Below are 16067 nucleotides of genomic sequence, written 5' to 3' on the forward strand. Positions count from 1 at the left end.
ACTCTGTTAGCTGAATGCACAGATCAGAAAGAAGTTTCACAGAATAATTCTGTGTAGTTTATATTTGGAGAAATTCCTTTTTCCACTATTACCCTCTTAGTGCTCCGAATCTCCACTTGCATTTTCTACAGAAAGAGTGTTTCAGAACGGCTCAATCAAAACTAAAGTTCAAATCTTTTAGTTGAACAAACAGAACCGAAAGAAGTTTCACACAATTCTTCTCTGTGGTTTTTATTTGTAGACATAATTTTTCCCAATATAGGCATCCTAGCTCTCAGAATGTCCAATTGCAGTTTCTACAGAAAGAGTGTTTCAGAACGGATCAATCAAAAGTAAGGTTCAACTCTGTTAGTTGAATGCACAGAACAGAAAGAAGTTTCATACAATGCTTCTGTGTAGTTTATATTTGAACATATTCTTTTTTCCACTATTACCCACTTAGCGCTACGAATGTCCAGTTGCATTTTCTACAGACAGAGTGTTTCAAAACTGCTCAATCAAAAGTGTGGTTTAACTCTGTTAGCTGAATGCTCAGATCAGAAAGAAGTTTCACAGAATGCTTCTGTGTAGTTTATATTTGAATATATTCCTTTTTCCACTACTACGCTCTTAGCGCTCCAAATGTCCAGTTGCATTTTCTACAGAAAGAGTGTTCAGATCTGCTCAATCAAAAGTATGGTTTAACTCTGTTAGCTGAATGCACAGATCAGAAAGAAGTTTCACCGAATGATTCTGTGTAGTTTATATTTGAAGACATTCCTTTTTCCACTATTACCCTCTTAACGCTCCGAATCTCCACTTGCATTTTCTACAAAAAGAGTTTTTCATAACTGCTCAATCAAAAATATGTTTTATCTCTGTTAACTGAATTTACAGATCAGAAATAAGTTTCACAGAATGCATCTGTGTAGTTTTTATTTGAAGATATTCTTTTTCCCAATGTAGGCCTCTTAGCGCTTAGCATGTCCAATTGCAGTTTCTACAGAAAGAGTGTTTCAGAACGGCTCAATCAAAAGTAAGGTTCAACTCTGTTAGCTGAATGCACAGAACAGAAAGAATTTTCACAGAATGCTACTGTGTAGTTTATATTTGAATATATTCCTTTTTCCACTATTACCCTCTTAGCGCTCCGAACGTCCACTTGCATTTTCTACAGAAAGAGTGTTCAGAACTGCGCAATCAAAAGTATGGTTTAACTCTGTTAGCTTAATGAACATATCAGAAATAAGTTTCACACAATGCTTCTGTGTAGTTTTTATTTGAAGATATTATTTTTCCCAATAGAGGCCTCTTAGCGCTCAGAATGTCCAATTGCAGTTTCTACAGAAAGAGTGTTTCAGAAAGGCTCAATCAAAAGTAAGGTTCAACTCTGTTAGTTGAACGCACAGAACAGAAAGAAGTTTCATACAATGCTTCTGTGTAGTTTATATTTGAACATATTATTTTCTCCACTATTACCCACTTAGCGCTACGAATGTCCAGTTGCATTTTCTACAGACAGAGTGTTTCAAAACTGCTCAATCAAAAGTATGGTTTAACTCTGTTAGCTGAATGCTCAGATCAGAAAGAAGTTTCACAGAATGCTTCTGTGTAGTTTATATTTGAATATATTCCTTTTTCCACTACTACTCTCTTAGCGCTCCAAATGTCCAGTTGCATTTTCTACAGAAAGAGTGTTCAGATCTGCTCAATCAAAAGTATGGTTTAACTCTGTTAGCTGAATGCACAGATCAGAAAGAAGTTTCACAGAATGATTCTGTGTAGTTTATATTAGGAGAAATTCCTTTTTCCACTATTACCCTCTTAGCGCTCCGAATCTCCACTTGCATTTTCTACAGAAAGAGTGTTTCAGAACGGCTCAATCAAAACTAAGGTTCAACTCTTTTAGTTGAACAAACAGAACAGAAGGAAGTTTCACACAATTCTTCTGTGTAGTTTTTATTTGTAGACATTCTTTTTCCCAATATAGGCCTCTTAGCGCTCAGAATGTCCAATTGCAGTTTCTACAGAAAGAATGTTTCAGAACGGCTCAATCAAAAGTAAGGTTCAACTCTGTTAGTTGAATGCACAGAACAGCAAGAAGTTTCACAGAATGCTTCTTTGTAGTTTATATTTGAACATATTCTTTTTTCCACTATTACAAACTTAGCGCTACGAATGTCCAGTTGCATTTCCTACAGACAGAGTGTTTCAAAACTGCTCAATCAAAAGTGTGGTTTAACTCTGTTAGCTGAATGCTCAGATCAGAAAGAAGTTTCACAGAATGCTTCTGTGTAGTTTATATTTGAATATGTTCCTTTTTCCACTAATACGCTCTTAGCGCTCCAAATGTCCAGTTGCATTTTCTACAGAAAGAGTGTTCAGATCTGCTCAATCAAAAGTATGGTTTAACTCTCTTAGCTGAATGCACAGATCAGAAAGAAGTTTCACCGAATGATTCTGTGTAGTTTATATTTGAAGACATTCCTTTTTCCACTATTACCCTCTTAGCGCTCCGAATCTCCACTTGCATTTTCTACAAAAAGAGTGTTTCATAACTGCTCAATCAAAAATATGTTTTATCTCTGTTAACTGAATTTACAGATCAGAAATAAGTTTCACAGAATGCATCTGTGTAGTTTTTATTTGAAGATATTCTTTTTCCCAATGTAGGCCTCTTAGCGCTTAGCATGTCCAATTGCAGTTTCTACAGAAAGAGTGTTTCAGAACGGCTCAATCAAAAGTAAGGTTCAACTCTGCTAGCTGAATGCACAGAACAGAAAGAGTTTTCACAGAATGCTACTGTGTAGTTTATATTTGAATATATTCCTTTTTCCACTACTACCCTCTTAGCGCTCCGAATGTCCACTTGCATTTTCTACAGAAAGAGTGTTCAGAACTGCGCAATCAAAAGTATGGTTTAACTGTGTTAGCTTAATGAACATATCAAAAATAAGTTTCACACAATGCTTCTGTGTAGTTTTTATTTGAAGATATTATTTTTCCCAATAGAGGCCTGTTAGCGCTCAGAATGTCCAATTGCAGTTTCTACAGAAAGAGTTTTTCAGAAAGGCTCAATCAAAAGTAAGGTTCAACTCTGTTACTTGAACGCACAGAACAGAAAGAAGTTTCATACAATGCTTCTGTGTAGTTTATATTTGAACATATTCTTTTCTCCACTATTACCTACTTAGCTCTACGAATGTCCAGTTGCATTTTCTACAGACAGAGTGTTTCAAAACTGCTCAATCAAAAGTATGGTTTAACTCTGTTAGCTGAATTCTCAGATCAGAAAGAAGTTTCAGAGAATGCTTCTGTGTAGTTTATATTTGAATATATTCCTTTTTCCACTACTACTCTCTTAGCGCTCCAAATGTCCAGTTGCATTTTCTACAGAAAGAGTGTTCAGATCTGCTGAATCCAAAGTATGGTTTAACTCTGTTAGCTGAATGCACAGAGCAGAAAGAAGTTTCACAGAATGATTCTGTGTAGTTTATATTTGGAGACATTCCTTTTTCCACTATTACCCTCTTAGCGCTCCGAATCTCCACTTGCATTTTCTACAGAAAGAGTGTTTCAGAACGGCTCAATCAAAACTAAGGTTCAACTCTTTTAGTTGAACAAACAGAACAGAAAGATGTTTCACACAATTCTTCTGTGTAGTTTTTATTTGTAGACATTCTTTTTCCCAATATAGGCCTCTTAGCGCTCAGAATGTCCAATTGCAGTTTCTACAGAAAGAGTGTTTCAGAACGGCTCAATCAAAAGTAAGGTTCAACTATGTTAGTTGAATGCACAGAACAGCAAGAAGTTTCACAGAATGCTTCTGTGTAGTTTATATTTGAACATATTCTTTTTTCCACTATTACCCACTTAGCGCTACGAATGTCCAGTTGCATTTTCTACAGACAGAGTGTTTCAAAACTGCTCAATCAAAGTATGGTTTAACTCTTTTAGCTGAATTCTCAGATCAGAAAGAAGTTTCAGAGAATGCTTCTGTGTAGTTTATATTTGAATATATTCCTTTTTCCACTACTACTCTCTTAGCGCTCCAAATGTCCAGTTGCATTTTCTACAGAAAGAGTGTTCAGATCTGCTCTATCAAAAGTATGGTTTAACTCTGTTAGCTGAATGCACAGATCAGAAAGAAGTTTCACAGAATGATTCTGTGTAGTTTATATTTGGAGACATTCCTTTTTCCACTATTACCCTCTTAGCGCTCCGAATCTCCACTTGCATTTTCTACAGAAAGAGTTTCTCAGAACGGCTCAATCAAAACTAAGGTTCAACTCTTTTAGTTGAACAAACAGAACAGAAAGAAGTTTCACACAATTCTTCTCTGTAGTTTTTATTTGTAGACATTCTTTTTCCCAATATAGGCCTCCTAGCGCTCAGAATGTCCAATTGCAGTTTCTACAGAAAGAGTGTTTCAGAACGGCTCAATCAAAAGTAAGGTTCAACTCTGTTAGTTGAATGCACAGAACAGAAAGAAGTTTCATACAATGCTTCTGTGTAGTTTATATTTGAATATATTCTTTTTTCCACTATTACCCACTTAGCGCTACGAATGTCCAGTTGCATTTTCTACAGACAGAGTGTTTCAAAACTGCTCAATCAAAAGTATGGTTTAACTCAGTTAGCTGAATGCTCAGATCAGAAAGAAGTTTCACAGAATGCTTCTGTGTAGTTTATATTTGAATATATTCCTTTTTCCTCTACTACGCTCTTAGCGCTCCAAATGTCCAGTTGCATTTTCTACAGAAAGAGTGTTCAGATCTTCTCAATCAAAAGTATGGTTTAACTCTGTTAGCTGAATGCACAGATCAGAAAGAAGTTTCGCCAAATGTTTCTGTGTAGTTTATATTTGAAGACATTCCTTTTTCCACTATTACCCACTTAGCGCTCCGAATCTCCACTTGCATTTTCTACAAAAAGAGTGTTTCATAACTGCTCAATCAAAAATATGTTTTATCTCTGTTAACTGAATTTACAGATCAGAAAGAAGTTTCACAGAATGCATCTGTGTAGTTTTTATTTGAAGATATTAATTTTCCCAATGTAGGCCTCTTAGCGCTTAGCATGTCCAATTGCAGTTTCTACAGAAAGAGTGTTTCAGAACGGCTCAATCAAAAGTAAGGTTCAACTCTGTTAGTTGAATGCACAGAACAGAAATAATTTTCACAGAATGCTACTGTGTAGTTTATATTTGAATATATTCCTTTTTCCACTCTTACCCTCTTAGCGCTCCGAATGTCCACTTGCATTTTCTACAGAAAGAGTGTTCAGAACTGCGCAATCAAAAGTATGGTTTAACTCTGTTAGCTTAATGAACATATCAGAAATAAGTTTCACACAATGCTTCTGTGTAGTTTTTATTTGAAGATATTATTTTTCCCAATATAGGCCTCTTAGCGCTCAGAATGTCCAATTGCAGTTTCTACAGAAAGAGTGTTTCAGAAAGGCTCAATCAAAAGTAAGGTTCAACTCTGTTAGTTGAATGCACAGAACAGAAAGAAGTTTCATACAATGCTTCTGTGTAGTTTATATTTGAACATATTCTTTTTTCCACTATTACCCACTTAGCGCTACGAATGTCCAGTTGCATTTTCTACAGACAGAGTGTTTCAAAACTGCTCAATCAAAAGTATGGTTTAACTCTGTTAGCTGAATGCTCAGATCAGAAAGAAGTTTCACAGAATGCTTCTGTGTAGTTTATATTTGAATATATTCCTTTTTCCACTAGTAATCTCTTAGCGCTCCAAATGTCCAGTTGCATTTTCTACAGAAAGAGTGTTCAGATCTGCTCAATCAAAAGTATGGTTTAACTCTGTTAGCTGAATGCACAGATCAGAAAGAAGTTTCACAGAATGATTCTGTGTAGTTTATATTTGGAGACATTCCTTTTTCCACTATTACCCTCTTAGCGCTCCGAATTTCCACTTGCATTTTCTACAGAAAGAGTGTTTGAGAACGGCTCAATCAAAAGTAAGGTTCAACTCTTTTAGTTGAACAAACAGAACAGAAAGAAGTTTCACACAATTCTTCTGGGTAGTTTTTATTTGTAGACATTCTTTTTCCCAATATAGGCCTCCTAGCGCTCAGAATGTCCAATTGCAGTTTCTACAGAAAGAGTGTTTCAGAACGGCTCAATCAAAAGTAAGGTTCAACTCTGTTAGTTGAATGCACAGAACAGAAAGAAGTTTCATACAATGCTTCTGTGTAGTTTATATATGAACATATTCTTTTTTCCACTATACCCACTTAGCGCTACGAACGTCCAGTTGCATTTTCTACAGACAGAGTGTTTCAAAACTGCTCAATCAAAAGCATGGTTTAACTCTGTTAGCTGAATGCTCAGATCAGAAAGTAGTTTCACAGAGTGCTTCTGTGTTGTTTATATTTGAATATATTCCTTTTTCCACTACTACGCTCTGAGCGCTCCAAATGTCCAGTTGCATTTTCTACAGAAAGAGTGTTCTGATCTGCTCAATCAAATGTATGGTTTAACTCTTTTAGCTGAATGCACAGATCAGAAAGAAGTTTCACCGAATGATTCTGTGTAGTTTATATTTGAAGACATTCCTTTTTCCACTATTACCCTCTTAGCGCTCCGAATCTCCACTTGCATTTTCTACAAAAAGAGTGTTTCATAACTGCTCAATCAAAAATATGTTTTATCTCTGTTAACTGAATTTACAGATCAGAAATAAGTTTCACAGAATGCATCTGTGTAGTTTTTATTTGAAGATATTCTTTTTCCCAATGTAGGTCTCTTAGCGCTTAGCATGTCCAATTGCAGTTTCTACAGAAAGAGTGTTTCAGAACGGCTCAATCAAAAGTAAGGTTCAACTCTGTTAGTTGAATGCACAGAACAGAAAGAATTTTCACAGAATGCTACTGTGTAGTTTATATTTGAATATATTCCTTTTTCCACTATTACCCTCTTAGCGCTCCGAATGTCCACTTGCATTTTCTACAGAAAGAGTGTTCAGAACTGCGCAATCAAAAGTATGGTTTAACTCTGTTAGCTTAATGAACATATCAGAAATAAGTTTCACACAATGCTTCTGTGTAGTTTTTATTTGAAGATATTATTTTTCCCAATATAGGCCTCTTAGCGCTCAGAATGTCCAATTGCAGTTTCTACAGAAAAAGTGTTTCAGAAAGGCTCAATCAAAAGAAAGGTTCAACTCTGTTAGTTGAATGCACAGAACAGAAAGAAGTTTCATATAATGCTTCTGTGTAGTTTATATTTGAACGTATTCTTTTTTCCACTATTACCCACTTAGCGCTACGAATGTCCAGTTGCATTTTCTACAGACAGAGTGTTTCAAAACTGCTCAATCAAAAGTATGGTTTAACTCTGTTAGCTGAATGCTCAGATCATAAAGAAGTTTCACAGAATGCTTCCGTGTAGTTTATATTTGAATATATTCCTTTTTCCACTACTACTCTCTTAGCGCACCAAATGTCCAGTTGCATTTTCTACAGAAAGAGTGTTCAGATCTGCTCAATCAAAAGTATGGTTTAACTCTGTTAGCTGAATGCACAGATCAGAAAGAAGTTTCACAGAATAATTCTGTGTAGTTTATATTTGGAGACATTCCTTTTTCCACTATTACCCTCTTAGCGCTCCGAATGTCTACTTGCATTTTCTACAGAAACAGTGTTTCAGAACGGCTCAATCAAAACTAAGGTTCAACTCTTTTAGTTGAACAAACAGAACAGAAACAAGTCTCACACAATTCTTCTCTGTAGTTTTTATTTGTAGACATTCTTTTTCCCAATATAGGCCTCCTAGCGCTCAGAATGTCCAATTGCAGTTTCTACAGAAAGAGTGTTTCAGAACGGCTCAATCAAAGGTAAGGTTCAACTCTGTTAGTTGAATGCACAGAACAGAAATAAGTTTCATACAATGCTTCTGTGTAATTTATATTTGAACATATTTTTTTTCCACTATTACCCACTTAGCGCTGCGAATGTCCAGTTGCATTTTCTACAGACAGAGTGTTTCAAAACTGCTCAATCAAAAGTATGGTTTAACTCTGTTAGCTGAATGCTCAGATCAGAATCAAGTTTCACAGAATGCTTCTGTGTAGTTTATATTTGAATATATTCCTTTTTCCACTACTACGCTCTTAGCGCTCCAAATGTCCAGTTGCATTTTCTACAGAAAGAGTGTTCAGATCTGCTCAATCAAAAGTATGGTTTAACTCTGTTAGCTGAATGCACAGATCAGAAAGAAGTTTCACCGAATGATTCTGTGTAGTTTATATTTGAAGACATTCCTTTTTCCACTATTACCCTCTTAGCGCTCCGAATCTCCACTTGCATTTTCTACAAAAAGAGTGTTTCATAACTGCTCAATCAAAAATATGTTTTATCTCTGTTAACTGAATTTACAGATCAGAAATAAGTTTCACAGAATGCATCGGTGTAGTTTTTATTTGAAGATATTCTTTTTCCCAATGTAGGCCTCTTAGCGCTTAGCATGTCCAATTGCAGTTTCTACAGAAAGAGTGTTTCAGAACGGCTGAATCAAAAGTAAGGTTCAAATCTGTTAGTTGAATGCACAGAACAGAAAGAATTTTCACAGAATGCTACTGTGTAGTTTATATTTGACTATATTCCTTTTTCCACTATTACCCTCTTAGCGCTCCGAATGTCCACTTGCATTTTCTACAGAAAGAGTGTTCAGAACTGTGCAATCAAAAGTATGGTTTAACTCTGTTAGCTTAATGAACATATCAGAAATAAGTTTCACACAATGCTTCTGTGTAGTTTTTATTTGAAGATATTATTTTTCCCAATATAAGCCTCTTAGCGCTCAGAATGTCCAATTGCAGTTTCTACAGAAAGAGTGTTTCAGAAAGGCTCAATCAAAAGTAAGGTTCAACTCTGTTAGTTGAATGCACAGAACAGAAAGAAGTTTCATACAATGCTTCTGTGTAGTTTATATTTGAACATATTCTTTTTTCCACTATTACCCACTTAGCGCTACGAATGTCCAGTTGCATTTTCTACAGACAGAGTGTTTCAAAACTGCTCAATCAAAAGTATGGTTTAACTTTGTTAGCTGAATGCTCAGATCAGAAAGAAGTTTCACAGAATGCTTCTGTGTAGTTTATATTTGAATATATTCCTTTTTCCACTACTACTCTCTTAGCGCTCCAAATGTCCAGTTGCATTTTCTACAGAAAGAGTGTTCAGATCTGCTCTATCAAAAGTATGTTTTAACTCTGTTAGCTGAATGCACAGATCAGAAAGAAGTTTCACAGAATGATTCTGTGTAGTTTATATTTGTAGACATTCCTTTTTCCACTATTACCCTCTTAGCACTCCGAATCTCCACTTGCATTTTCTACAGAAATTGTGTCTCAGAACGGCTCAATCAAAACTAAGGTTCAACTCTTTTAGTTGAACATACAGAACAGAAAGAAGTTTCACACATTTCTTCTCTGTAGTTTTTATTTGTAGACATTCTTTTTCCCATTATAGGCCTCCTTGTGCTCGGAATGTCCAATTGCAGTTTCTACAGAAAGAGTGTTTCAGAACGGCTCAATCAAAAGTAAAGTTCAACTCTGTTAGTTGAATGCACAGAACAGAAAAAAGTTTCATACAATGCTTCTGTGTAGTTTATATTTGAACATATTCTTTTTCCACTATTACCCACTTAGCGCTACGAATGTCCAGTTGCATTTTCTACAGACAGAGTGTTTCAAAACTGCTCAATCAAAAGTATGGTTTAACTCTGTTAGCTGAATGCTCAGATCAGAAAGAAGTTTCACAGAATGCTTCTGTGTAGTTTATATTTGAATATATTCCTTTTTCCACTAATACGCTCTTAGCGCTCCAAATGTCCAGTTGCATTTTCTACAGAAAGAGTGTTCAGATCTGCTCAATCAAAAGTATGGTTTAACTCTGTTAGCTGAATGCACAGATCAGAAAGAAGTTTCACCGAATGATTCTGTGTAGTTTATATTTGAAGACATTCCTTTTTCCACTATTACCCTCTTAGCGCTCCGAATCTCCACTTGCAATTTCTACAAAAAGAGTGTTTCATAACTGCTCAATCAAAAATATGCTTTATCTCTGTTAACTGAATTTACAGATCAGAAATAAGTTTCACAGAATGCATCTGTGTAGTTTTTATTTGAAGATATTCTTTTTCCCAATGTAGGCCTCTTAGCGCTTAGCATGTCCAATTGCAGTTTCTACAGAAAGAGTGTTTCAGAACGGCTGAATAAAAAGTAAGGTTCAACTCTGTTAGTTGAATGCACAGAACAGAAAGAATTTTCACAGAATGCTACTGTGTAGTTTATATTTGAATATATTCCTTTTTCCACTATTACCCTCTTAGCGCTCCGAATGTCCACTTGCATTTTCTACAGAAAGAGTGTTCAGAACTGCGCAATCAAAAGTATGGTTTAACTCTGTTAGCTTAATGAACTTATCAGAAATAAGTTTCACACAATGCTTCTGTGTAGTTTTTATTTGAAGATATTAATTTTCCCAATATAGCCCTCTTAGCGCTCAGAATGTCCAATTGCAGTTTCTACAGAAAGAGTGTTTCAGAAAGGCTCAATCAAAAGTAAGGTTCAACTCTGTTAGTTGAATGCACAGAACAGAAAGAAGTTTCATACAATGCTTCTGTGTAGTTTATATTTGAAGATATTCTTTTTTCCACTATTTCCCACTTAGCGCTACGAATGTCCAGTTGCATTTTCTACAGACAGAGTGTTTCAAAACTGCTCAATCAAAAGTATGGTTTAACTCTGTTAGCTGAATGCTAAGATCAGAAAGAAGTTTCACAGAATGCTTCTGTGTAGTTTATATTTGAATATATTCCTTTTTCCACTACTACGCTCTTAGCGCTCCAATTGTCCAGTTGCATTTTCTACAGAAAGAGTGTTCAGATCTGATCAATCAAAAGTATGGTTTAACTCTGTTAGCTGAATGCACAGATCAGAAAGAAGTTTCATAGAATGATTCTGTGTAGTTTATATTTGAAGACATTCCTTTTTCCACTATTACCCACTTAGCGCTCCGAATCTCCACTTGCATTTTCTACAGAAAGAGTGTTGCAGAACGGCTCAATCAAAACTAAGGTTCAAATCTTTTAGTTGAATGAACTGAACAGAAAGAAGTTTCACAGAATGCTTCTGTGTAGTTTTTATTTGTAGATATTCTTTTTCCAAATATAGGCCTCTTAGCACTCAGAATGTCCAATTGCAGTTTCTACAGAAAGAGTGTTTCAGAACGGCTCAATCAAAAGTAAGGTTCAACCCTGGTAGTTGAATGCACAGAACAGAAAGAAGTTTCACAGAATGCTTCTGTGTAGTTTATATTTGAATATATTCCTTTTTCCACTATTACCCTCTTAGCGCTCCGAATGTCCACTTGCATTTTCTACAGAAAGAGTGTTCTGAACTGCGCAATCAAAAGTATGGTTTAACTCTGTTAGCTGAATGCACATATCAGAAATATGTTTCAAAAAATGCTTCTGTGTAGTTTTTATTTGAAGATATTATTTTTCCCAATATATGCCTCTTAGAGCTCAGAATGTCCAATTGCAGTTTCTACAGAAAGAGTGTTTCATAACTGCTCAATCAAAAATATGCTTTATCTCTGTTAACTGAATTTACAGATCAGAAATAAGTTTCACAGAATGCATCTGTGTAGTTTTTATTTGAAGATATTCTTTTTCCCAATGTAGGCCTCTTAGCGCTTAGCATGTCCAATTGCAGTTTCTACAGAAAGAGTGTTTCAGAACGGCTGAATAAAAAGTAAGGTTCAACTCTGTTAGTTGAATGCACAGAACAGAAGGAATTTTCACAGAATGCTACTGTGTAGTTTATATTTGAATATATTCCTTTTTCCACTATTACCCTCTTAGCGCTCCGAATGTCCACTTGCATTTTCTACAGAAAGAGTATTCAGAACTGCGCAATCAAAAGTATGGTTTAACTCTGTTAGCTTAATGAACATATCAGAAATAAGTTTCACACAATGCTTCTGTGTAGTTTTTATTTGAAGATATTAATTTTCCCAATATAGGCCTCTTAGCGCTCAGAATGTCCAATTGCAGTTTCTACAGAAAGAGTGTTTCAGAAAGGCTCAATCAAAATTAAGGTTCAACTCTGTTAGTTGAATGCACAGAACAGAAAGAAGTTTCATACAATGCTTCTGTGTAGTTTATATTTGAACATATTCTTTTTTCCACTATTACCCACTTAGCGCTACGAATGTCCAGTTGCATTTTCTACAGACAGAGGGTTTCAAAACTGCTCAATCAAAAGTATGGTTTAACTCTGTTAGCTGAATGCTCAGATCAGAAAGAAGTTTCACAGAATGCTTCTGTGTAGTTTATATTTGAATATATTCCTTTTTCCACTACTACTCTCTTAGCGCTCCAAATGTCCAGTTGCATTTTCTACAGAAAGAGTGTTCTGATCTGCTCTATCAAAAGTATGGTTTAACTCTGTTAGCTGAATGCACATATCAGAAAGAAGTTTCACAGAATGATTCTGTGTAGTTTATATTTGGAGACATTCCTTTTTCCACTATTACCCTCTTAGCGCTCCGAATCTCCACTTGCATTTTCTACAGAAAGTGTGTTTCAGAACGGCTCAATCAAAACTAAGGTTCAACTCTTTTAGTTGAACAAACAGAACAGAAAGAAGTTTCACACAATTCTTCTGTGTAGTTTTTATTTGTAGACATTCTGTTTCCTAATATAGGCCTCCTAGCGATCAGAATGTCCAATTGCAGTTTCTACAGAAAGAGTGTTTCAGAACGGCTCAATCAAAAGTAAGGTTCAACTCTGTTAGTTGAATGCACAGAACAGAAAGAAGTTTCACAGAATGCTTCTGTGTAGTTTATATTTGAATATATTCCTTTTTCCACTATTACCCTCTTAGCGCTCCGAATGTCCACTTGCATTTTCTACAGTAAGCGTGTTCTGAACATCGCAATCAAAAGTATGGTTTAACTCTGTTAACTGAATGCACATATCAGAAATAAGTTTCAAACAATGCTTCTGTGTAGTTTTTATTTGAAGATATTATTTTTCCCAATATAGGCCTCTTAACGCTCAGAATGTCCAATTGCTGTTTCTACAGAAAGAGTGTTTCAGAACGGCTCAATCAAATGTAAGGTTCAACACTCTTAGTTGAATGCACAGAACAGAAAGAAGTTTCATACAATGCTTCTGTGTAGTTTATATTTGAACATATTCTTTTTTCCACTACTACCCTCTTAGCGCTCCAAATGTCCAGTTGCATTTTCTACAGAAAGAGTGTTCAGATCTGCTCAATCAAAAGTATGGTTTAACTCTGTTAGCTGTATGCACAGATCAGAAAGAAGTTTCACACAATGATTCTGTGTAGTTTATATTTGAAGACATTCCTTTTTCCACTATTACCCTCTTAGCGCTCCAAATCTCCACTTGCATTTTCTACAGAAAGAGTGTTTCAGAATGGCTCAATCAAAACTAAGGTTCAAATCTTTTAGTTGAATGAACAGAACAGAAAGTCGTTTCACCGAATAGTTCTGTGTAGTTTTTATTTGTAGACATTCTTTTTCCCAATATAGGCCTCTTAGCGCTCAGAATGTCCAATTGCATTTTCTACGAAAGAGTGTTTCAGAACAGCTCAATCAAAAGTAAGGTTCAACTCTGTTAGTTGAATGCAGAGAACAGAAACAAGTTTCATACAATGCTTCTGTGTAGTTTATATTTGAACATATTCTTTTTTCCACTATTACCCACTTAGCGCTACGATTGTCCAGTTGCATTTTCTACAGACAGAGTGTTTCAAAACTGCTCAATCAAAAGTATGGTTTAACTCTGTTAGCTGAATGCTAAGATCAGAAAGAAGTTTCACAGAATGCTTCTGTGTAGTTTATATTTGAATATATTCCTTTTTCCACTACTACGCTCTTAGCGCTCCAATTGTCCAGTTGCATTTTCTACAGAAAGAGTGTTCAGATCTGATAAATCAAAAGTATGGTTTAACTCTGTTAGCTGAATGCACAGATCAGAAAGAAGTTTCATAGAATGATTCTGTGTAGTTTATATTTGAAGACATTCCTTTTTCCACTATTACCCACTTAGCGCTCCGAATCTCCACTTGCATTTTCTACAGAAAGAGTGTTTCAGAACGGCTCAATCAAAACTAAGGTTCAAATCTTTTAGTTGAATGAACTGAACAGAAAGAAGTTTCACAGAATGCTTCTGTGTAGTTTTTATTTGTAGATATTCTTTTTCCCAATATAGGCCTCTTAGCGCTCAGAATGTCCAATTGCAGTTTCTACAGAAAGAGTGTTTCAGAACGGCTCAATCAAAAGTAAGGTTCAACCCTGGTAGTTGAATGCACAGAACAGAAAGAAGTTTCACAGAATGCTTCTGTGTAGTTTATATTTGAATATATTCCTTTTTCCACTATTACCCTCTTAGCGCTCCGAATGTCCACTTGCATTTTCTACAGAAAGAGTGTTCTCAACTGCGCAATCAAAAGTATGGTTTAACTCTGTTAGCTGAATGCACATATCAGAAATATGTTTCAAAAAATGCTTCTGTGTAGTTTTTATTTGAAGATATTATTTTTCCCAATATAGGCCTCTTAGAGCTCAGAATGTCCAATTGCAGTTTCTACAGAAAGAGTGTTTCATAACTGCTCAATCAAAAATATGCTTTATCTCTGTTAACTGAATTTACAGATCAGAAATAAGTTTCACAGAATGCATCTGTGTAGTTTTTATTTGAAGATATTCTTTTTCCCAATGTAGGCCTCTTAGCGCTTAGCATGTCCAATTGCAGTTTCTACAGAAAGAGTGTTTCAGAACGGCTGAATAAAAAGTAAGGTTCAACTCTGTTAGTTGAATGCACAGAACAGAAAGAATTTTCACAGAATGCTACTGTGTAGTTTATATTTGAATATATTCCTTTTTCCACTATTACCTCTTAGCGCTCCGAATGTCCACTTGCATTTTCTACAGAAAGAGTATTCAGAACTGCGCAATCAAAAGTATGGTTTAACTCTGTTAGCTTAATGAACATATCAGAAATAAGTTTCACACAATGCTTCTGTGTAGTTTTTATTTGAAGATATTAATTTTCCCAATATAGGCCTCTTAGCGCTCAGAATGTCCAATTGCAGTTTCTACAGAAAGAGTGTTTCAGAAAGGCGCAATCAAAAGTAAGGTTCAACTCTGTTTGTTGAATGCACAGAACAGAAAGAAGTTTCATACAATGCTTCTGTGTAGTTTATATTTGAAGATATTCTTTTTTCCACTATTACCCACTTAGCGCTACGAATGTCCAGTTGCATTTTCTACAGACAGATTGTTTCAAAACTGCTCAATCAAAAGTATGGTTTAACTCTGTTAGCTGAATGCTCAGATCAGAAAGAAGTTTCACAGAATGCTTCTGTGTAGTTTATATTTGAATATATTCCTTTTTCCACTAGTACTCTCTTAGCGCTCCAAATGTCCAGTTGCATTTTCTACAGAAAGAGTGTTCAGATCTGCTCAATCCAAAGTATGGTTTAACTCTGTTAGCTGAATGCACATATCAGAAAGAAGTTTCACAGAATGATTCTGTGTAGTTTATATTTGGAGACATTCCTTTTTCCACTATTACCCTCTTAGCGCTCCGAATCTCCACTTGCATTTTCTACAGAAAGTGTGTTTCAGAACGGCTCAATCAAAACTAAGGTTCAACTCTTTTAGTTGAACAAACAGAACAGAAAGAAGTTTCACACAATTCTTCTGTGTAGTTTTTATTTGTAGACATTCTGTTTCCCAATATAGGCCTCCTAGCGATCAGAATGTCCAATTGCAGTTTCTACAGAAAGAGTGTTTCAGAACGGCTCAATCAAAAGTAAGGTTCAACTCTGTTAGTTGAATGCACGGAACAGAAAGAAGTTTCACAGAATGCTTCTGTGTAGTTTATATTTGAATATATTCCTTTTTCCACTACTACGCTCTGAGCGCTCCAAATGTCCAGTTGCATTTTCTACAGAAAGAGTGTTCTGATCTGCTCAATCAAATGTATGGTTTAACTCTTTTAGCTGAATGCACAGATCAGA

The sequence above is a fragment of the Symphalangus syndactylus genome, chromosome 3, assembly GCF_028878055.3.
Source record: "Symphalangus syndactylus isolate Jambi chromosome 3, NHGRI_mSymSyn1-v2.1_pri, whole genome shotgun sequence".
In the NCBI taxonomy this organism is placed as follows: Eukaryota; Metazoa; Chordata; class Mammalia; order Primates; family Hylobatidae; genus Symphalangus; species Symphalangus syndactylus.